This window comes from Ambystoma mexicanum, chromosome 6p (genome assembly GCF_040938575.1).
Source record: "Ambystoma mexicanum isolate Mex_15411 chromosome 6p, UKY_AmexF1_1, whole genome shotgun sequence".
Classification (NCBI taxonomy): domain Eukaryota; kingdom Metazoa; phylum Chordata; class Amphibia; order Caudata; family Ambystomatidae; genus Ambystoma; species Ambystoma mexicanum.
In genome coordinates, this window is record NC_090935.1 from 1282081777 (window position 1) to 1282106493 (window position 24717).

General features: G+C 42.4%; 1 protein-coding gene across 15 annotated transcripts in view; it reads right to left on the bottom strand.

Moving 5' to 3' along the window:
- The window catches only part of PTPRD (protein tyrosine phosphatase receptor type D), a 4803934-nt gene that overhangs the window by 4298126 nt on the left and 481091 nt on the right, over positions 1 to 24717 (bottom strand). For all 15 annotated transcript variants that reach the window (XM_069625937.1, XM_069625939.1, XM_069625938.1 and 12 more), the window contains exon 2: positions 1101 to 1134. The gene's annotated coding sequence lies outside the window, so the exon portion shown is untranslated. The remainder of the gene's footprint in view (positions 1 to 1100; positions 1135 to 24717) is intronic.

Sequence of the window (24717 nt, forward strand, 5' to 3'; positions counted from 1 at the left end):
AAAACCAACCCGCTAAGGGACCTTGGTGCTAATTACGGCACCGCAAATTTGCGGTACCGTAATTAGCACCTTCCCCATTCCCATTATGCCCTATGGGGCAAAAATGGGAATGGGGAAGGGCAATGGTGGAAGGGGGAATTACCGCCCCGCCAACCTTGGAATAGGGCGGTAATTCCCCTTTCCACCTAGGCGGTGGCGGTATTTTACTGGCATGGACCAAGGTGCTATTAGCACCTTGATCCACCGCCTACCGTGTAATGAGGCCCTTTGTCGATCAGGTCCCAATGTCTGATTCTTGTCCACTATCCTCTTGCACATTTATGTTTTATATCAACAATAAACTCTTAAAATAAGCATATTCAGCTGTTTGTTTGAGACATAAACATGTATTGTAACAAATGTATTAAAAAAATCTGCAAAATCAACCACTTCTTTCAGGAAATGGCAAGATACGAGTAGCAGCCTGGCCCATGACCCTGAAGATTTCCACTTTGTGAATGATGCACCATCAACCATATGAGCAGTCTGGGAATGTCTGCATGCTACACTATTGTTGACAGTAAAACACCTTCAACGTCTTGCCTGATTTGATCGGTAAGTGGTTTATTCATCATCATCCTTCATCATTATAATACAATTATTTGTGAAAAAGGTTACAACACCCAACAGTAAACGGTACAACAAACATACAGTGCTTAAATGAAGCTACATTTTTATAAATGATGTTCCAGAATCAAAATTGCAATAGAAAAACCATACAGTATAAGTGGGACTTACAGATTGTCTGACACGGGGAACCATTAACTTTAAGATGGACAGACTGGAGGATTATAAACCAAACTAATGCTGCAGCCCATGCGAGGACCACAGTGTGCAGCGAGCCTGACCTCAATGCAGTTAGAGGGAAATGAAGCATTCTGAAAGTAATTGCTATGAAGCAGTCACACAATCCACAACAGTTTAAAAATGCTCCTTTTCTATAATAATACAGTGAAGTGATCATGTGAAGTCAGGGGATCACGCGTGTGCATCAGTCTGCATGCTGCCTCCCTCATGGCATTGGAAACAAAGGTAATAGGTAAGGGGACCAGACTACTCACCAGAGCTGGAACTCTTGAGGTGCAGCTGATGAATCTGGAAAGCCAACAAAAAATAAGATTGTAAATCCAGCTGATCATGAAGCTGCACTTAACATTTGATTCATTTTCCTTTTGATTAAACACTTTTCCAGAACTTTAGGCTTTGGAGATTACAAGACTGATAGGAGCAATAATAATGGCCTAGGAAGACTTAAAGCAAACAGGGTAAAACACAACTTATAGTGCTAATTATAGCCAAGCTCTCATCATTCTTTACTCCGGGCTCTCTGAATATTCAGAATTACCATTAATTTGCCAGGAGGAGATTTGATATACTGCACATTTTCCGACTTTAATTTAATTATTCTGAATACATGATTTAAATGGCAGTTTCAAACATATTTACACAGTTAACGTTGTTTTACTTATTCACGGCATTTTCAAACATTAGCTAATGACATGTGAAGCGGATACCTCCGGCATGCTGTGTGCAGGGAAAGAAACACAACCAGTCAGTGTAAAGGGAATCACGATTTATAAAACACTAGTGCTTTCAATAAAATGCGTTTTGAGAGCTTGTTGATTCAAAGTGTGCCACTGTGGAACAGTAGGGATTTGGATAAGTTATGAAGATTACATCAAAAGGAATCGATGACTTGGTTTTGCCATCAGGGACAGGTCCATGATCAAAGACTCAGGTGAATAAGTAGACTTGGTGGAGTGTTGGGAGCAGAAGTTCGGCGAAGGATCCCGGTGGGTAGTGAGGAAATGGTGGCTGGAAGCAAGAACAGAAGGAAGGAAGTTGGTCGATCGAGTGATAGAATGTGCTGCAGGCATGTGGGCTGGTTCTGATGTAAGGCGGTCTCATGCAAAGTGTGAGGTTGGACAGACAAGGGGGAGATGGGTTGTGTGGGTCTCCTCTTGGTCACATAATTATACCACCTTCTTTTGCTGTATATCCCTGTTGGGGAAATGTATTAACATGTCTAGCAATCTCTATAGTAAATACATAATAAATAAGAGAGCATGGACACGTATATATAATAATATAAATATAGGATGGAGGTGTTTAATTACACCTACTTAAATTTACATGGTCATATTATAATTTTACATGTTGTAACACTTTACGAGTTCATTGGACGTTCACACTAGTGAACCAAACCAGAGGAAATGTCACTTCCAGGTCTTTCATATTTATCTTGAGACCCACCATGGCTAGAAATACATTTTTAGTTTAAAACACTCCCCACTCCAGCCCCTAATGATGGCTGGTCATGTTGAAGGCTCTGACGGACGAACTTCTTCAGGGAGATTCTGAACAGCAAGTGATTTGACCAATTTCTAATAATCCAAAACTTGGTTAGTTTTGTGTGCATACAAATTAGATTAATCTGAACTGCAGAAACACATTTGTCTGACAATACAGCCTGTGCTAACCCGCCAAGAAACTAGGGATCATTCAGTGCATTGAATCGCCCATCACCCAAAGCCATACAAATAACAAGACTACTTGATATTGTGCTACACACAAGTAGTACTGCAATGCAATTCACATACTCTTGATATGCAATCCTTTGGAGACTCCATCCATTTAAAAAAATGTTTGGGGATTTGGGGATCGCCTACTTTACAAAGAATGTATAGTACGTTGGATAATCCTCAGATGCGGCCCAGTGTTCTCCAAGCCTGAAGTGATGGCAACACTTGCAGTTAACAAAACCTTTTGTACTGAAGACCCTCACATGGGCTGCTCTAGATAGCAGACTTGCATTTGCCTATTATTAAAACTGTGTACATCGCCTCTAAGTGGCTTACAGGGTTGTATACCAATTGACCTTTTCACAATTGATCTCGGGAGAATTGACCTAATTTAGAAGGTCAATTAGGACATATATGTGGGGGCAAAACACCCGCAACCCCCCACCCAATCCAAACCCCACAACCCTCACCCAATCCCCTTATATTATTTATAATCCAAAACCAACCTAATACATATATAAAATAACTAAAATAATATAAATGTCAATTGTGCAGAAGGTCAATTGTAAAAGGTCAATTTGAGTAATACTGCTTACAGTCCTGCGTTGTGCTCTATTTAATACAGCCCTCAACTACCATCCCTTGAGCACTATGGGCCTCATTACGAGGTGGGCGGTAAGGGATTACCGGTAAGGGCACCGGTGCCGGTAAACCCTTACCGCCCTACTACGAGTTCCCTTTGCGGGTCCTTCCTTAATGCCTGTTTTTTGCAAAAGGACTCTAGAGTTAATAACGGTACCGCAATTTGCGGTACCGTTATTAGCGCCTTCCCCATTCCCATTGAGCCTTATGAGGGCTCAAATGGGAATGGGGAATGGCCCGGGTGAATGGGGAATTACCGGTCCCACCAACCTTGGAATGGACTGGTAATTGCTCCATTCACCAGGGCGGAGTCGGAACGAGTTTGGAGGGAGCAGTGTTGTCTGCAAAGTTTGTGTGCATGAAGCCAAGGGAGTCAAAGATATCAAAAGGTTTAGTGTAGGTGTTCAATAAAGTGGGTTAAGGGCAAAGTCCTTGGGCGACACCGAGGGGAACTGTGATTGGGTCAGCGGCAGAGTTATCAGTGGAGACTTTTGAGGTATGATCACCGATGAAAGATTTAACCCAGGTGCTGGCCTCCAAGGAGAAATGGAAGTGGGATCTGAGGTGCTGACATAGTGTGTCATGGTCCACCAAATCAAAGCCTGCTAATGGATCGAGGAGGAGAAGGATAGCTAGGTTGCCAGCATCATTAATCCTGTCCAGCTGTATTTGGAGGTCAGACGTGATGGCGGCAGCGATGTTGTTGTATACCTCGGCGGATGGTATATCCAAGTGCTAAAATGCACTAGGAGGCTGGTGTGATCCCGCTCCAGCAGGGGCCTGATATACTGCTGCTCATGAGAATGCCTCAGGTAAGGGGGAGAAGACACCCTAGTCCACAAATATAATGGTCTTCCATTATTTCTTCAGCTCCGCTACTCACTGACGTTCATGTCTTTGTTACCATCATCTTCGCCGTTAAGAGCCACATGATTCCCCACCTAGAAGGATCCTGTTTGTGCTTCAGGCACACATGTAGGCGACCCCTCCATATCGTTTCAGGCCTTGTCCTGCTTGTGGGTCTGGATTGCCTCAGCATCGTTCCCCCTCGAAATGCTGATGAGTCCTTCTTAACAGAATGCCCGGGCCAAAAACATGGTGGTGCAGCTTCTGTCTAACAGAAAATGGAGAGAGACCTTTCTATTTACAAGGATAATTAAGTGAAAAGGGCTGGTAACACAAACGTGTGTACTCTTGGTGAAAATGATTTAACAAATAGGATACATCCCTATGTCATCCTACACTTGGGGTGAGCAATTGTATTCCTTAGCTTGGATTAAGTCACTCTCGCGGTCCTCAGGCAGCTTCAGCGTGAAATGCAGAGCACCAGCTGCAGGCTGCATTCATGCTTACTTGCAAGGTGCTGGAAGTGAATGCTGACCATGGGCATCATTTTAGGAGGGGGGGCAGGGGTGTTTGTCCCCCCCAACTTTCATGGCACACCATTTTGTCCCCATTCATTTGGCTTGGACAGCTTTTCTTCAAATGTCATGTCCCTCCCAACATTTTCAGCAAAGTTACTCCACTGATGCTGACAGTAGAGTGAAGATGTCACTGGTTCGTTCAGCATATTTCTAAGGATGCGCATCATTACAACATGCCCTCTGTTTTGGTGCAGACGCTCTTCATATGTGTAGATGAATGATGATACAGGATAGTCATTTGATGGTTCTTTGAAATGGTACCCGATTTTGAAAGATCTAAAACCGATGGTATCTCATGCCTTACATTGATTGCCACTCCCTCTTGCACGGTTGTTTTAATGACGTATGTGTCCTAGCCACACTTGTGTGTTCAAACCATGTATTGCATATGGATCGTCTCAAGGTGTTGAGATACCTATTTTATGAAGCCTTCAACTCATCAATGGGATATCACACAGTCTCATGAAAGCCCCTTGGGTATATATTAAGTTAGCAATTGCATGTTGTCACAGAATGTGTTGATGATGACATGGGCGGCGTTGGGTTGTGATGATTTAAGCCAATGGAGATTGCGCATGTGGGTGGTTGGGGGGTTATTCACATCAGTGTGTCAGTATGATGGCCTCCTCCTTCAGTTATATTGATGCTATTTTCCTCTGTGTTCTTTGCACATATCACCCAGATGTTAGTTTGTGATGTCATTAATTATTAAGGTATACAATTCCCTTTCACTAACGGGATAGGGGACAGTTTGACATTCCTGGCATTGACCATTTATCGATCAGAGCCGAAACATTTAGTGTTCCGCATTGCACTGTAGCCATATATATGCTACTGAATCTCAAAAGGCATAGGGCCTCATTACGAGTCTGGCGGTAACCCAGGTGGTAAAACCACCTGGTTACCGCCGGACTCGTATTAGCATTCCGCCTCCGTGACTCCCGGAAATGTCAGGGCATTACGACCCTGGTGTCCCGGGAATTCCGGAGGCGGAATTCGGTTAATCCCCATTTCCATTGAGTCCCATAGGACTTAATGGGAATGGGGAAGTGGAAACACCGGCACCATCTCGTGATCTCGGATTTAACAGTGGCGACGGGTTTACCGCCACTGTTATTTCCGGACCGCCCGACCTTTAATGAGGCCCATAGTCATTTGGGGCTGTTAGTAAGTCTGAAGATCTGTCATTGTTCCCTTAGAAACTCCCATTGTGCTACATCACCTCCTCTGATTAGGGGTTTTAAGTTCAGAACAGTGGCTCAGGTGTTTGGCCCATCTGTTTATACTGATCTATTAGTGGAACATTGGGATTGCCAGTCCTGATGCATGATTTGTGTTCAATGATCCTTTTCTTAATGGGTTTGCAGGGCATGGTCACTCATCGCAGCCCAAACAAACATGCAAGCATACAATGTGCATTTGTTGTACTGCCATGCGTACATTTTCTCTGAATCCAGGAGTGTGAGGGGATTGAGCCCCAGATCTATCTGTTTTGGACAAACTGAGCAACATCTGGAGGCACTGCATCTGCAAGATAAGTCACAGAGAGTTGTGGGCAAATCAGGTGGTGTTTTCTCAGTGTCGCTATATACAAATGGTGACTTCCTTTCCATGCTCTAATAAAAGAGACCTGACATCTCCGGTATTCCTTATGTCCCACATAAAACATGTACCTTGCTTTAGCAGCTCATTCTTTGTATGATTTACCCGTGGGAGTAGGTAAGAACTACTTTGATAGTCTCTTCCTCTGGTTCATCGTTTGCCTGCTTTGTCAGCCTTGTGCCTCTGGATATATTCCAGAACAGTTTAGCCACTCATATTATCCAGCATCTAGGAGAACCTCTTGCTTGCAAGCACATACTCGGTTGTGCTGCTTTTTGTCATCATATTCTTCAATTATAGAACAATGACTGCATCATTTCAGAAAGTTTTTCCTGTAGGTATCTTGAGTGAATCTACGTGATCTGACCGTAGCTGATTTTCCCACGGCCGTAAAGTTCGCATGAGAAAGGTGCGAACCACCAAATGTTTGCACATTTCTCATGCGAACACACGTACATACCCACACCCCCCACCCACACCCTCAACATACCCCCACCCACACCCCCAACATAAACAAACCCTACTTACCTTTTTCTTAATGCTGAGTCCCTGCGGCACCAGTTCCCTTTCACTTCTGTGATCGTGAACCGGCACTGCAGGGTCCTTTTCTTTTTTTACGGGGGGATGCAGGGGTTTCCCCCGCAAACTGTACATACTTTAAAGTATAGTGAGAGGGGTATTGCGGGGGACACCCCCGCAGCCCCTGTTTTTTTTCGTTTTTTTCTTTTCACAGGTGTGCTGCGGGGGTGTGGGTGGCCTTTTTTTACTTACCTGCAATGCTACCACCAAAGGTTCGAACATCCTAGTCAAGATACTGTCATAGTCCCTTATGACAAAGATAATAGGCTTCACAGCAATCATGTTCATGAGGGAGCCCTAGAAATCAATTCTGTCTGCTCAACCAGACCTCACACATTTCCAATTCTATGTAAATTCTTTTCCAGGCCTAAAAGATACTGTAAATGTGCCAAGATACTGTAAATGTGCCTGGCACGTGTCCTTAATGTGTTTGATGAATTTACTGTATTGTAGCAGTCATTTATATAGCACCGTTTCCCATTTGCATGTTATCAAAGAATTTGGGGTAGGAACGCCTTGAGAGAGCGAAGTCCAGGGATGGGAAATTTCTAAGAGGAGGCTTAAGATGCGTGTGTTAATTTGCCAAGATTAGGATTTAGGAGGGCTGGCTAGGCTCGAGTAAGCAACCTAAAGATATCAGACACTTGGTTGGGTGCCGAGAGAGGTCATAACAGAGTGCTAATGCAAGAAGCTCGATATGTACCCAGGTACACAAAATTTGTTTTAGGTAGTTGTTCTATTCTAATGGCAGAGGTGTTGAGGCAAGTCTGGTGTTTCAGTGCGGAACAGTTATGTGACCAGCTACACCGAAATTGTCATATTCTTAGCTGCATTCTAGAGTCTGTGGATGGAAAGCCATGCTTGCAGCAGATGTCCATGGAAGGGTTTACGTTTATATATACCTTAAGATCAGAAGGAGCCTATCGTTGATGTCGCTGTGTCTTCCGATCCTCTGTGGAAAGAAAAAGTCAGCTACCTCCATAAATGTGTCTAGACACTTTGCACAGGATACTCCTAAGTCTACGAAGGGCAATAGACTGGTTGTCCTAGAACATATTCTATGTTGGACAGACATTCTACCATATAAACCAGGCTAATCGGATTTGGTGAGTGCAATAGACATATATACTAAATAGACATAGATACTACATATCTTCCACGTTCTAAAGACGCTAACCAAAGCAGTGATATGCATGCAATATCAAGGAAATCTGCATGTAACCATTGTGCATTATGATGGCTAAGCTAAGCAGTTATAAGTGCAATGGGGGTTACTAACATATATCTTCTAGCGTCATGGGTGGGCTGAACATTGTATGCATAATGTTCTAAGTGAACCACATGTTAACCTGCATGTGCTTTCCTCTAATTGCAGTGCAAGGCCACCCGCATATCTAGGCACAACCCCATGGCTGTCCTTGCAGGTATTGTAAGCAGGCTAATATCAGACTATCAGGGCTAGTAGCAAGGCCCCGGAGCAGAGGCAAGCCATCCTGAAGGATTTTTAAAGTAGCAAGGCCCTGGAGCAGAGGCAAGCCATCCTGAAGGATTTTTAAGCACAGAAGGGGCCATCTCAGTACATCCTCTTGGTGAAATTAACAGTCTGTTCTAAAAGGGCTTTAAGCACATTGAGCTGGTGCTCACCTATGACCTATGACATATTTCCAACCAACAACCATCTGTCTAAGTGCATCATGTTTCATACCCTCAAAATCCATCTGAGAGCATTACCATTCTAACCCTGAAACATCCTTGTAAGTGTGACACATTTCCTATCCCCAAAATCTAACTAGCCGCACCACATTTCCTACCCCCATTAATCCATCTAATCGTGCATTCTGAGAGCTTTGGTAAGCCCCTTTGATATTTGATAAAACAGGGTCCTCTAGTTGTTCACCCATGGCGGGTGTTAGGATGGACCCCAGAGCATATTTCATGACCTGACCAGCTCTGATGAAACTTTTCAATGGTAACGCTCAAGCTGCCATAAGATTGTCAGGTGTTATATACTGGTAACCAGAGCGCATCAGTCAGATCGAAAGGAGGCCCAGGGCTGATGTGTGATCGTGCGCAAGGTGTGGGCTGGAGGTTGATTTTACCAGGGCGGGCTGTTGCGACAACAGCCGGCATCTGCCTGTGGATTTGTGTATGAGAGGTTGTCAGTGATTGATGTGTGAAAGACAGGACCCCATGATGGGTCTGAGGCTGGTGCTTGTGAGTGGGGAAATGTCATGGGAATGAGGAGGGAGGAGCATTCAGGTTGTGGTAGGGAATAGCCATGTTTTGAGGGCCTTTCTGAAGGAGAGGTGTATCTCAAAGGGGCAAATACATAGAAGGAGTGAGCTCCAGACAGCAGGAGCCCAGAGGCAGAAAGAGGATCTTCCCAATCGGAGCTGCAATGGGGGATAATGAGGAGAAGAGCAGTGCCAGATCTGAGGTTCCTGTGGGCAGATTGCGTACAAGTTTATCCTGGAGGAACTGGGGTCTGGGTTAGTGTCAGCATAGATATGGATTTATTTAAACTCCTCAACAGAAATATTCACCAGGCAAGGGGCAACTTTAGCTTCCACTGCTGTAGCAGTTGTCTGCTCATAAAACGGGCTCTCAAAGGCAAAATAACGTTTTTCGTCAAGTCATTTAGCAACAGCTTGTATAATGAAATTGGTTGATTTTTCCAGAAAGGTAATTATTTTGTTCAATACTATTTCGCTTGTGAAGCATATGGTTATTGCTGACCTTTCCCATTCAACATTTATATTATTATGTGTAGTTTATAATCCAACACACAAGGGAGGTCATTATTAAAGGAATAGAGTTGTGCATTGCAGGAGCATGATGACATATAGTTAGACATAGAATCATTATCATCAATAATGTACAGCATTTTGAGACCAATTCTTTTAACTCATAAAACCCATAAATAGAAGGGGCTCTCCTCTTTTTCTGTGAGGTACTTCAGCGCCATGTGTACGGGCAGTGTTCCCCATTCATGTTATGGATTGCAGCTTTTCTGCTAGCTCAGACACATATACTAAATACGGAAAGCTATTCCCTGTTTATGCTGCAGTGTCATTTTCAAGTTATAGGGGTGCTATAAACACATAGATAGGGACACTGCTCTTTAAGCTGAGTGTGGTTCTTTTCTTGTAACGGCAGACCGAAATAGAGCAGCAATATGTGTACTCGTACCTACATGAAATTAATTGTAAATGTTATAATCTGTAAATATTCCACCCGGAAGACATTAATTTATAAGTTCATAGTCATCTGAATGCCTCAATGATTCAAAAGGTACATCAGTTTAATGTTATGTTATGTTATGTGGTTGTGTACCACGCACTGTTGCCACTTGCGTGGTATCTTGGTGCTCTGGTGGATCTGCAATGGAAGGAGGGTTGGGGGGTTGTTAGTGGGATTCTGAGTGAGAAGAGCAAGAGAGCTATGGCAGCTTTGGCAGCTTCAGTTCAGAGAAAACCGGTCACTGAGCGTTGGTGCATTTTGGGTTGGTACTGTACGAGCAACAGAAATATTCATACAAAGGCCACAGAAAAGTATGTCAATGTTCTCCAATGATGCTATATGTTTGCTTGTGTGGTATATTTCTGTCTGTGAAATGGATGGATGCACTGCAATTCTACCACATGTGCCAGTGTGGAGTTAGTTTGGAATCACACGAGACATGTATGAAACATGCGTGGAATCAGCGGATTGAGGCCGTGGAAGTCTTGCATCGGCCGCGCTCTTTCAGAAGAAGAGCTGCTGAGGCATAATTCTAGGAACACAAAGTTACGGCAAGATCACATGCATCATAAATCAACCTCATTTTACACTAATTAAATGAAAAATTACAGCGATGCAGCAAAAGTGCCCATGGTCTGTGCTGTGGTCTGGGCCAATTAAGACATTACTCCAAACGTTCCCAGTGTTCTTACTGTAAACTGCAAGAAGAAGTGTCGCAAGGAAAACGCTTTCCGAATGGGTTCACAGTAATAAAAGCAATAAACAGGCTCTGCTTTTTGCGATATTTTGTTGGCTCCGCAGTATTTCCACAGGATAAATTCCCCGAAGGGATTGCGCTGAAGAGAAGCTTCCCATGGTGGGCATGCAGATCTCTGTAATGTGCATTCGCGGTTTCAGCTCATTATTCTAATTTGGTCGTTATTAGGCAAAAAGCTATCATCATTGCCAACTGTAGTAATTAAAAACAGCCAATCTTGAGCAAAACGAACAAACTCAGTGTGCAATGTGGTTCGATGTGATTGCAATAGGACTCATTACAAGTTTAACCAGCGCTCAGACTGCTGGAATGACTGCCAGATTATGAGTGCTGGAAAGGGTGGTAAATCCCCATTCCATGGACTCCCATGGGACCCCGTGGGGGATTTGCCAGCATTACGGCACCAGTGCGGTAATACCAGCTATTTTTGCCTGTAGGGTGCCGGAAATTACCTCCAGCTCTTAGGTGGTGGTTGTTCTTCCACCCACCGGCACATATGTACTCTGCCGTTGTGGAAACGTGTCTGTATACGGTAATACCGGCACATTGATTCTGCACCAGTAAAGTCGTAATTAGGCCCAGTGTGAGGACATACAGAGAAGGTGCATACACAGTGTAGCTGCTTTTACATAATTATCCACTAGACTGAGGTGGACCGGAAGCGTATAATACTGTGCAGGTGGTAGGTATGACTCCACAGGAAATAATTCAACTCAGGGATCCCTCACCCAAAATCAGACAATTTGTATTGCACTGTACAAAAAAGATTTAGCAGTTGGTGTTTTGTCAAAATCAGAAAGTTGGCCACGGACATCACTGCAGCTATCTGGACTCATGATGGCCCTGTAACACGTATGATCCTCAACAGCATTGCCAGCTGCATGAGCTGTCCCTTTGCCGTCTGTGCTCTCTACATATGTCTATTTGGACATTGGGTACTTCCGATACCCGAGGCTAGGTATGGGGGCTCATTTGCTGCAGCGCTATGAAGAGGGAGAGAAGTACAGGTGGTTAGTGCTAATAGCGAAGCCTGTAACTGATCCCCATCGCGTCAACGTATCATCCGGACACTTGGTGCATTATCTCGACGCTAACCATTCGCTTTTGCTTCGTTGAGACTTTCTAGTGCCCTTTACTGATCAAAGAAGCTGTCCTGTATTCTTACTGCTAAGGTTAGCTGAGACGGCCATGTCCTGAGCAGCATTGATGGAATTGCCCATTTTTAGAAGAATGCGTGTTTGCTTCTTCATTAGTATAGTTGTGTGCAATGAGTTGTTAAGACTCAGTTATTCATTAATCGCAGTTTATTGGGCAATGGGGCCGATTCGTAATATGTCTGTGCATTCACAGTGGGAGGAGCAGGTGCTCTTCCAATGCACAGATTTGTGAAGGTTCTTGGGACTAGTTGAGTGGGACTGACTCAAATGCATTTGGTGGGGGAGACCACCTTAGGCGGTGGGCTGCCATCAGTGGTTTACGGATGGAATGAGTCCACCCGCATTTTCTCTAATGGGCCATAAAGAACTTGTCGCTGTTGAAGCATGCTTGCCCTTGAAACCCAGATGGACACATGCATGGAATCCCTCATGCAAAGCATGAGCCATCCTTGTCCTTTCATAGAATGCGACCTGGGACTGCAAGGACTCCTGCGAGCGTTGCACTCTCCCCTGCATCTGTGATCCGTACGTGATTGCAGGCGCAATTAACAGAGGAGCACAGCAGACACACTTCAACTAGCCTACGATTAAGGATAAGGATGCACCTGTATTGGGCGCTCCCTGCCCCTGGCCCGCAACTCCATGTTCCTGAACCCCAAAAGTGCTTTTGCATGCTATACATATGTTTGCACTTAAGATAATCGCATGTTTTTCTGTGCCTCTCAATGTCAGCGTTGCATTAACGAGAAGAAGAGACACTAGTGCCTGTAAACTAAGAGCGTGAGAAGGCAATCTTACCAGTAAGAACCAAGAGGACACAGGCATAGTGAAGGTAATGGCAGCATGCCCCCTTCTGCTGCCTTCTACTCCTATGCCTTCTATGCCCCACTCCTCAGAGCGGGTGGAGTTCAATGGGTAGCCCTTCTTGCTATCTCTGACAGCTGGTTAGCCAGTAATCATGTAACACATACGAGGAGAGAGCTACCTCATGACCACATGGGAAGAGGAGAGGATGCCACAAGAATACTAGAGTTGTTGGACGCAAACATTCTACCGTACCACTAGGAGCACTCAGCTAATGTCAGTATGTTTTATTTGCAGGAGTGTACGTATCGTTTTGGCTTTATATGGTTTAGACCAACTTCATTAATGGAACCATTGGAATTGTCATATTTGTATTTGTATTTTGTATTTTGTATTTATTGGTTTATATAGCGCTTTACACCAAAGTGCTGCACAATTGAACAACTTGATACATAAAAAACATAAAACAATGTAACGGTAGAAGCAAATTACAGTAATGAATCAGTCAACAAAAAAGCAAGAAGAACAATTAATCTGAAGGGAATAAGTAGAGTAGCGCAGTGACTGGGAGGGAGAGGGAGAGGTGGGGAGGAGAAGAAGGAGAGAAGGGGAAGGATGAGAGTGGGGTGGGCGGGGGGGGTGGAGGGAGATGGATTGCAAGATAGGCTGGAGCAAAGGGGCATTATAATAACACCATGACATGCCTCATATAACACCCAAAACACCACATTTAAGGTTATCAATAATTGCTAAACACAGGGTCTGTTCCCTATTGCTCTCTAAACAATCTACAATGGAACCATACCTTCTAAGCAAATACAAGCCAAACAAATATGTTATATTGTGTTATGTTATCAAAATCTAAGTGCAGCTGTCACAAATGAGGCAGCCTCTTGGCACTGACAAAACATCATCACACAGCACAAACAAAAGGCTGAGCTGGATGATCACTGTTGTGAAATAAAGGAGGTTTCAGCTGCTATGTTCTGACTTTCTGTGATCAGGAAGTAGCCTCACAGACAACCAGCGGGTGTTGCACCCTCTCCAGATGTGCCAGTTCTGGTACATTGAGAAGCTGTGTGCCTGAAGAGGGCAAGGATATATGATACTAGAATCTGTAGACAAATAAACATGGCCGCTGGTTCTGTCCATACATATGAACTTGAAATCAACACAGAGCATCAGGTGCTGCCAGTAAAGCATGTGGAGGGCACCAGACATGCAATCAAACTTGTCAACGAAAGCAGAATCCACACTGCTTCATTAGGTACATGTTGCAGTCGAGTAATTAGGCACAATAGCAGCTGTGTGTGTAATCAAGAGCGGCGACGAATAATGATATCACATCCTTAACCATATGGTGGATTTTTAGAAAGAGGAACATCCTGTATCAAGAAGCAAGACAACCCTAAGAATCCAATTCACTGACAGATGTTGCAGCGAGTTCATCACCAAAGCCAAATGAGTATAAACGTGTTATGTTTACATGTTATGGTCAGGGTGAGCGCTGCAACAAAAGTAATGCTACAACGAACACATATTCTCCTTAATGGCTAATTTATTATTATTATTATTATTATTATTATTATTTTATTTAATAAAACAAAATTATTTCGTTTTTTAAACAAACGCTCTCTAACCTGGTTGTTGATTCTAAGCAGACTGCCACCCGCCACTGTTGAGGTTAATATATGTCAAACATACCAATCGTGCGTGTTTGAAACCTTTAGCCTAATGTAACGTTGAGCAGTACACATATTAATGGATTCTGTGTAACATTTTATTCACAGCGAACAGTCACAGAATCCAATACAACTGGATTTAGTTATCATTAAAAAAACTGCAAACCCACATACACATACAAATAATACATAAAATCAAAATCACAAACACATAGAAATAGCGGGTTATATACAATTTTAGAACCATACATCACTCAAACATTATACATGGGGGCACAACATCTAGTGTATCATTTCCAATGACAATATGCACACACACACACACATGTGTGTTGAAGGTCACGGTCAAGTTACTTTTCCTAACAATAATTTTACATCATCTGCAATAACATCTGTACATACTGCTGTGATAAAGGCCAGCTAGGATGTGGAGAGAGTGTGAGCTAAGTAGAAGGATGCGACTGAAGGAAGGAAAAAGGAGGTAGTGCAAGAAGTAAGACATAAGGAGAAAAAGGTGCTAACAAGAGGAATAAATAAGATGGTAGAAATAGCAAGGTTTACTAACGAGGTTGGGAAGTTAAATAAAGAGGGGAGGGTGGGCTAGAGAAAGTTAGAGGTGGTGCTGATGAGTGTTGTGAACTTCCTGGTTCACCAACAATAGAACTGGAAGCGACATAACTAATAACCCAATACGGCAGTCACAGGGCACTGCATGTGATGGGGAACATGCGCTTTGATCAAGAGACTGGGAGTAATGACAGGGAGAGATGCAGAGAGATATTTGAGCGACAAATGAAATGTGACGAAAGAACTTGGAGCAATCGTAGAGACTGATGTTTTGACACAATAACTCTAACTCCCATTCATTTGAAAAAACACCCAATAAATCACTGTGTTTTGAACTTTATGTCATCTTAGTTTCCTTTGTAGGACCACACAATCCAATGCCATCTTTTAATTAACCAGTTATCTCAAAATGCAACTCTACAAAGAGCACCTTCAAAGTCACTAGCGGAATATTCAATTCCCCACTTCATATACAAACACCCTGCAGTAACATCTCAGACAACTTAGTGTATGTAGAGCCCCAGGCCAAGTGTACAACACCATGCCTTGCAAACCTGAGAACTCACTTTCAATCTTCTTTATACCTTCCTTACATCTTAGCATAAGCCCACCACCAACCCCTCCACCACCCACACACCCTACTGACACTGGAATCTCGCTCTACTGTCTCCATTTCATTAGCCAATGTCTCCTCTTCTGCTCTACTTTTCGGAATCCAAGTGGTCTCACGTCATATTACATTCACAAATAACTTCCCGCTCCCCCTTATACCTTGTTCAAGCACAGCTCCCCTACCATCCCATTACTCAGATCATAATTCATTTCCGCCTATAAACTGAATCCAGCAGACATTGACAATCACTCCTTCCATTCAAGATGCAGAAAATATCCCTCCTTATGTAACTCACACTCAGGGAATCGCCTGTCGCACAAACAGAGATCAACCACAAACTAAAGCACAGTATCACTACCATCACAACCACAAAGTCTCACACTTCAATCCGCCCTCACTTTACCTAAAATTAGCACAACCCACTGTGTTTCAAATTAACCCATTTAGTGCCATCTCATCAAACACCACCCTATCAAATGTATCACCACCTATCACTATGATGTGCAACCTCTCTCTGAAACACTTGTTCTTATAAAGATGCGCAACAACCATTAAAGCTCATCTCCCTAATCAACTCAAATAATCATGCTGTCTGCTTTGGCATCAACCAACACCCACTAATCACCCCTAACAGCCCATTCTACTCACCATTCTTGTACCCGTTGAACCCCCATGCATCTGCACTCTTACCACCCCTCCATGGACATTTCTTCACCTACTTCACACAAAGCCATCGACATCCCTTGTGTGCCACCTTACCAATGCCAACCACTTTAGCCACAGTGCACACATGTGCACACTTCTATAAATAAACATTGTACTTGCACTCTTGCACACCCCCAACTCTCAGCATCCACACTTGGGTGTACAATAGCCTGCACGCTTGGGAATCAACACTCATTGTCAAACAATTTCACATCTGAACGACTGCTGAAGAAAGTAAAACACATCCACCCTGAAGGGCACAATTAATGACAGCATCACATATGTGTTGGCTAGTGCACAGATCTGTCTTTAATATCTTTAAAATCACAAAAACAATGATATATAGGCCTATTGAACGACTTTGCAAAGACAGCCAACCCTGGACCATCAGACAAGCTCTTCGTCCCCAGTAGGGCGTTAGAAACATTGCATACTTTAAACTTCCTTGGGCAGAACACTTCTACCCCCAGCAATGAGGTCGTGCAAATCCTGAATTTTGCAAAAGCTCTACCTGACATAAGGCAACATATCATAAGAACGCACAACCAGAAGTTGCCAGATTGGCCACTCAAACGGCTGTATAATTGTTATAGTTCACAAATGTCATCTTACATTTGTAACATTTGGTAGGGCTGTGCTATGAATAGAACATTTAGAAATGTTAACATGGGTGTGTTTATTTCTAAACATAGAATACATATTATTACCTACACTGCCAGGAGTGGGCTAGAAATACTATTCTTCATAGTCAAGCCCACCTGCACCAAACATAGAATAATTTGCCAATCAAATAGGCATGCACTTTAAAATACAAAGCAAAACAACAACAATGTCTAGAATGGGCCAGCCAGGGCTACTGATACCGACCATTTTAATTCTATTTATAGAATACGAGTGTCCTGTGACGTATAAAGTATTTCTCTTTTCGAATGTGGTTGAGCAAGTATATATGTATTTTCTTGCATGATCCCACCAAGTACCAGTGTTTTTGTTTATTTGTGGCATGCATTTAGGAAGGGTTTCCAAATCCTGCTGTGAGTTTCTTTTGAAATGTGGCGCCCCAAGACACTCACAGGTCACCAGAATGTCATTGGATGTCGCTTTTTAAGAAGCTCTACCACCTGAACTTAGATAAAAACATAGTGTAATGAAAAAACATTAGCTGAATGATTTGTCTACATTTTCAACCGCTAAAACAAGATACATTTCTGATGAGTCAAACCCAGGAATGCATCCAATTTTTTAGATGCATAATTATATTAAATGTTGAATGACTCACCTCCAGCAGTTGTTTTAGAAAATGAATCATCATTTCTTGTAGAGGAAACATATTGTTGTAGCCTCATGTTTCAGATCCATGCATTGCTGATTGAAATTGAATGTGTATTTGCATTTATTTGCAAAGCATTGAGATCATGGACAAGTAGCTCTTTTTATGAGCCAGTATGAATGGTTTTAGCAGTAGTTGGCATATGTAAAAATAGAGGTTTGGATAGGATACAGTAGTATGGCGGCAATGTGGGGTACAACACAGACACTCTTGTAACATACAGTAAATTGATGGTATGGAATATTTGGGACAGCCCGTTTCTGCTATAGGGCCATTCGTGGCATGCCACATTGCTTGCACCATGGCCTTTTGGGAGTTTCTACACGTGCTTACCATGCATGGCAGGTGTATGTAGAATAAGCTTGAGCAGCCTGATAAGGATTGGGGAAAAAGGTGAAGACAGTTTGGGTTTCATATGAGGTTCAGAGCATGGTCACAGGGAGAATGGGGACATGTTTGGGGGTGCATGGAAGGAGTGTGGCCTAGCAGGAGATTAGGGTGTCCCCTGAACAACAGAAGGACGGGAATGTGAGGTGGGTCTGATGGCATGAGACTAAGGGAATGATCCCTGCACAAGACGAGGGTCTGGGGGAGTGGGCACACAGAAAAATTGCCTGCTATGCCAAAACCGGATACAGACAATTGTGTCTCCGTAAAAGTGACTTGTAGCACTTTTCATAGATATTATTATCTACTTAAAGTACAGAACAGTCAGTTGATCTAAACACTCATAACAAACTTACTAATGATTCATCAATGATTTCATACCTACAATGATGGCTGAAAAAATATTGTTCTTTAGAAGCTAGATAATTCACAGCACAGCTCTGATGGTACTTCAAAATAATCAACTTCTATTTTTGATTTTTTTTTTTGGCAAAATCGTAGCCCCTTAAAATTGTGCTTCTTCAATCTGTCTTGACATTAACTTGACCTAGTGAAAGTCATCCCAGCTGCGACTCAACCACTGGCTTGTAGCTTAAAAACGAACTAATTCACTGCATTCTGAGTGCTCACTCAACCCAACAGATGCATCAGTTCCACCAGCTCGAAATTCAACTTGACCACTTAAAACTAAAAATCAACCTCTCTTGAGCTCTGACTCAACCCTTTTGGAAATCATCGATTCCACCCAACTTGAACGCCAATGCGATCCATGTAAGGCCCTGTTTCAGCTGATTGGACGCTGACACTCCATTGGAACAACACCACTCAACCATCCCGACTTTGGCTCGACTGCAGAAAAGCACGAAGAAGGCTGTTTCGATGCTTTGGAGCACACAAGACCAGACATAATCACTGCTGGTTTATAAAAGAATATGGCTGAGTGGGTGTTTTAGAATCTACTTCCTTGTCTCCTAAACATTTAATCACACATTCCTCAAAATAAAAAAAAAATAAAAAAAATATTCTGTGTAATGCCTGATGATCAACCATGTTAATCTATAAACATTGGAAATATAGCACTATAGTTTAAAGTAAACATTCATTAAAACCAACTTTAAAATCAACACGGTTGGATCCTTTACTCATTCTCACAATTTGCAAGTAAAACGCAAACGAAATGGAATAAGCACAGAGGTATTGCTCTACAACATACACAAACGACAGTATAATATATATTGCAGGTAGACAACAGATAAAAACACACTAAAAATTAACCATTGAAATAAAAATGATTAATACATACATTATATAAAATTATTAAATGACATCAACACAGACAACCGTAATCACTCATTGTATTAAATTACCTCAACACATTAACTGATACTTATTCATACTAACATCTTCAAACCACATTTTGCACTAAACATATTGAGCCTGATTCATGGAATTATTTGCGTGAAAAGCGCAGATTTGCGCGCCTTTCTGCCCGAAAATCCCTGTTTGAAGTATGGGGATTTTCGGGCAGAAAGGCACGTAAATCTGCGTTTTTCACCCAAATAATTCCATGAATCAGGCTAATAATGTTCATGAACAAAGTTCAAGCATTCAGACATTCAACATCATGTAAAAGGGCCCTGTGACTGTTCCTGACCGCAGGTTGGGTGAGTGTTTGCCCCTGAGGAATGAGATATAGAAATGTGGATTTCTGTCCACGTAGGTTAAGTTTCAGGTTGGGGTGTGGCTATGATGGATCATTGTGGAATAACGCATATGTAAGCCTTGTTGGGCCTGTCCTGATACTTGCGTCGGGAGGACATATGTCCCAGTGATAGCATACAGTATTTATTGGGGGGAAACGTCATTTTTGGCAGCAAATGTTCCAGGTCATAACAATTTCTGTGTTGGGTGCAAAAGGGGCCTTTAGAGTAAGTTAGAGAGCAAGAGATTGAGGGTATTAAGAATCATTGAAGAATGAGTTTTTTCCAAAAGAGAACAGATATTTATTTTCTCTCCACCTGGTGTCCATGGACCTTCCTCAGACCCATGTTCCTTACCCTTGTATCCCATACAAAAAAGCTTAAAAGCAGACATAGGGCCATATCATGACTTTGGCGGTAACCCTTAAATCCGGCGGTTGTGCTATTACCGCCGGATTTAAGTGTCCGCCAAATCAGGACTTCGGCGGATTTCGCCCCAGCTCTTGGCTGGGGGGAAATCCGCTGAAAATTTGCGCTATTACTGCCGGCGGGAAATCCGCCGGCGGTGAGATCGTGAATTTTCCCCATTGAGCCCAATGGGGAATGGGGCATTCTCGAATGGGCTCAATGGGGAATGAGGAATTACATTACCGCCAAACTTGTGATCCGGCGCTATTAGCGCCGGGGAGTTCGGCAGTAGGGCTAATACCGCCAAAGTCGTGATCAGGCCCATAGTAGTAGACTTCTGAGGCTTTTACTAACCGTACGGTGGATGAGGACCTTCCTCGCAGGAATGGGAAATGGAGTTTTGTAGCCAAACAAATGCAGCTGTTTTGCAGTGGTAAGAGTGGATTGTAACTGGATCGATGGATGACACGCTATGGACATAATGGATGAGTTTCAGAATAAAAGGATTGATTGAAGGTAGGCGTAGGAGGTGCGAGGTTATGACGAATCAATGTGGAATTTGTTTTTTCAGAACTGAAAATGTTTTTAGAACATGGTATCTGCAGACCTTCTATGGACCCTCAATCCTGTACGAGTGTGTTAATACATTTGACATTAGGGCCTTATTATTATTATTACAACTTTGTATGCGTGTCCTAACACAGGCCTCGAAGGAATAGGAATAAGTCCCATTTTGTGAAAACAACTGTGATTTCTGGTCGTGGAATCCCAGATCTTGACTGGATACATCGATTTAGCAGATTGTGTCATTCTCTTGTTTTATAATGCATAGAGCACTATTACCTAATTAATGATTTCAAATCTTAGAGATTACCAGCAATCAATGACATTCTTACTGAAGTCACTTGATCTGTCCACTGCGAATCGACATTTTATATACTGTTAAGGATTTGAGGTGTGTGCACTTCACAAACAAAAATGAAGCCGTTTGTTTGCTCACAAGGAACACCCTTCAGTGTGCACTATTTTTCCAAAGGATTTTGAAGGACAGTTAAGCAACATCCAACAAAGTAGGTGTTGTTTTACTTTTTTGAAGCTATGTAGTGCATTTTATTTCTTTGTTAGAGGAACTTCATTTTAGTGTGTATGTTTTTCAGTCATTATGTGGTAAAGTTTTAAATAGACCATGCAGTTATGGGTCATGCGCTTTTGCAGTATTTTGAAAGAGATCACAGTATTTGCAGTATCCGTATGGCTCATTTGCAAAGGTTTTTCGTATCCTTTTTCATTATTCCATTTCATATATTTAAATAGATGGTGTCATATTTTAAACATATACAGTTCAGATTGTATGTTATTGTTAACAGCAGAAATCTAGCTCAAGAGCAGCAGAGCAGTACACAACAGGAGGGTGACAGCATTTGGTTTGGCAGGCCATACAGTAGGGCAGTAGTGTTTGGTCAAGCATTATAGGGATTTTATATGTGCAGTAGGTATTGTTAAAAGAGGCATGTGTTTAGTGTTTTGTGGAACTGGAGGCTTCTGGGGGCAATTCAAGCCTCTGCCGGAATGAGTACCTTATGGTTGGTGTATGGCAGGTGAATGGCTTCTTGCATGTCTCTTTATGGCATACCTTAGACTGCAACCTTTTGATCGTTTTGCTATGTGAGGTGGTAGAGCTCCCAGAGGGGCGGAGTTTAGCCACCAAATATGTTTGTGTTCCATTTCAGACTGGTACATGCAGTTTTGAATATAATCCAGTTGGGGATGGGAATCTGGCGAACTTGGACAGTGCTGGAGAGATATGGTCACAATTGCAGGCACCTGCACAGAGACAAGCTGTGGCATCATGGCTGCCTTTAAGTGAGCTAGGCGCATGGCTAGAATTAGGGGATTCACCCGCTACAATGTGTGGGATCAGGAGAGCTCGGACCTGCATGCAGAAATCACATAGGGTGTGAAGGGTTTGATTTTGCAGAGTGTAGACTTCTGTAGCTACACTGTTTGTGTCTATTTGCCTATGTGCTTTTTGAAAAGAAAGGCTAGAGTGAAAAATGAAGCCCAAAGCTTTGGCTGACTTTGACAGCTGAGGGGTGATTCTGTTCAGGCATATGTCATCCAGCCATTGTTGCACAAGTTGCTGTCTGGTGGGGTTTGGCAGGGAGGAGGGGGTGGTGCAGATGAGGATGAATTTGGTCTAGGTGTGGTTCGGTTTGAGGAATTTGATATCCATGTGTGGGTGCTAGACAGATATCACAGAGGTGAGCAATGTCCTGGGTGCCATTGACCCTAAGGTATAACTGAGTGGCATCAGGATACGAATGGATTGCTATGTTGGGGTTATTTCGAAGAGCTCCCAAGGGTTCCATGTATAGAATGTAGATTATTGTGACTGTGAGTTGGTTGGTTCTGAATGAGCCCATCTGCATGGACTGGTGTCTGCCAGGTAGATTGGACACAAATCATTCAAAGTCGGTCCCAGGGAAGCCCATCATGTCATTGAGGAGGGAGAGGCGCGTTAGGTTGTCATCTATGAGAAAGGCATCTGAGACTTCTAAGTGGAAAAGGAGGCATGACTCCCCTGTCCTGGAGATGGTGATTTGCATAGCATAGGCCACCACTTAGATTGTTTCTGTCTCAGGGCAGCATTTGTGGAGGAAGCCAAATTGGTAATCGCAGAGGAGGCCAAGATGGTTGATATTGTCAAGCAGTTGAGCTGTAACTACTCTCTCAATACGTTTCCCGATGAATGGAAGGCTTGTAAGGGGTTTGTAGTTGGTTATGTCCTCTGGGCCAAGCAAGCTTTTCTGAAAAGGTGTTGTATGCAACCTGTATTCAATATTTATGGGAATGTATCTTGGCTGAGGAGATCATTCACAATACTGAGGAGTATGTTGAGCACTGGGCCCGGAGCTGTTTATTAAGGAAAGCTGGAACAATGTTGTCCATGTAATTGATAGGTTTACTGAAAGCATGTTTGTCTGAGAGATCCATAGAAGAGCAAAGGGTGAAGTCAATCCAGAATGTAAGTGCTATGGGGGAAGGATGGCATGGCTTTCTCTGGTTTTGAGGCATCAATGAGACATCTGATCCTATCAATGTTGTTACTGAAAAAAGCATTGATTGTGTGTCATATCTCTTCTCAAGCTTGCACCACAGGGATCGGTGTGTGCTTGGCACAGTGGCACAGTGCTTGACTACTTCAAATAAGCGCTTGCTCCTGTTAGAGGCTGCTTCAATTCTATGATGCTATACATCAATTAAATGTGTTTGTTTTAGAAAAAATAAGTAATATTTATTGTTATATGTTGCATACTAAGTATGGCAAGATTTATTTATTTATTTTGTTTTTTACATTTGTGTAGCGCACAGGCAGCCCTGAGGCATTGTGGTGCTGATTAACTATGTTTTGTTATTTATTGTTAAAGAAGTATTATAGAGAGCAACACATTACCCAAAGGTGTCTTGGTGCTGTTTAGCTTGAAGGACACAATCATTGTAAGCTAGGAAGTTGAATGTATTCATAAATGAAGGTTTTAAGATGTTTTTGAAAGATCAGCAAATTAAGTTCCTTGCAAAGTCATACTGGAAGTGTATTCCAGATCCTGGTTGTTTGATCCACAAAGGTGTGCCCACCCTGTCTTTCTTGCCAATATCTAGGGATGTTGAGGTTTCTATCCTGATTCGAGCGGGGATGAGTAAAGGCTTAAAAGTAAGAATTAGGATATTGGAGTCGTTCATAATTTAGATGCAAAAATTTAAAGATGATCCAGTTTCAGTAGGATTCTGCCCTCTCTGTATGTGTGATTTCATATATATATAGTCCCAGTTCGATGCTATTACTAAAGTCCAGATGTGAGGACACAAGAAAGTTCATTATTAAGACCTGATGGAAAGAAAAGGAAGGATGTGCTTTAATGTTTTCATTAATTGTGTGTGATGAAAGTAAAATGGGTCTGCTGTATTCTGTGCATCAGTGTGATACAGCCATATCAAGTACAAATGAATCAGAGAGGAACAAAAATAAGTGATACTAAATATATACATAATGTTTTTATGTTCGAAGTTTGAGAACATTGCACAATGAGGCTGAGAAATGTATTACATTGTAAGCAGAGGATTGTTTTGATATGTATAATATCGATTTTGCACAGGATGTTACAGTTTGGTAACCTTTTTATGTTATGGAATGTTCTGCCTCAAACCAAACATTTGACACTTCGATCATTATTTAAAACTGTGTTTTTACTAAGACTTTTTCACCAAACTCCAGTGACCACCTTCTGCTCATCTGAGGACCAACTGGCACTGTCACATTTTTAAGGTTTTTAACATTCATTATATTCAAGAATGGTTATCTTTTCTATGTTTAATATGCTTACTCCTCATCCAGTTCTCTTTCATGAACTTTACAAACCCTAATTTCTGCAGCATTCTGAAGTGTCTTGCTGTAAATTTTTGATGATATACAAAACACAGAAAGCGAAATAAAAATACTTTTGTTTTGTTTGTTTGTTTGTTTGTTTGTTTGATTGTTTTATTATTTGTAATGCACACCT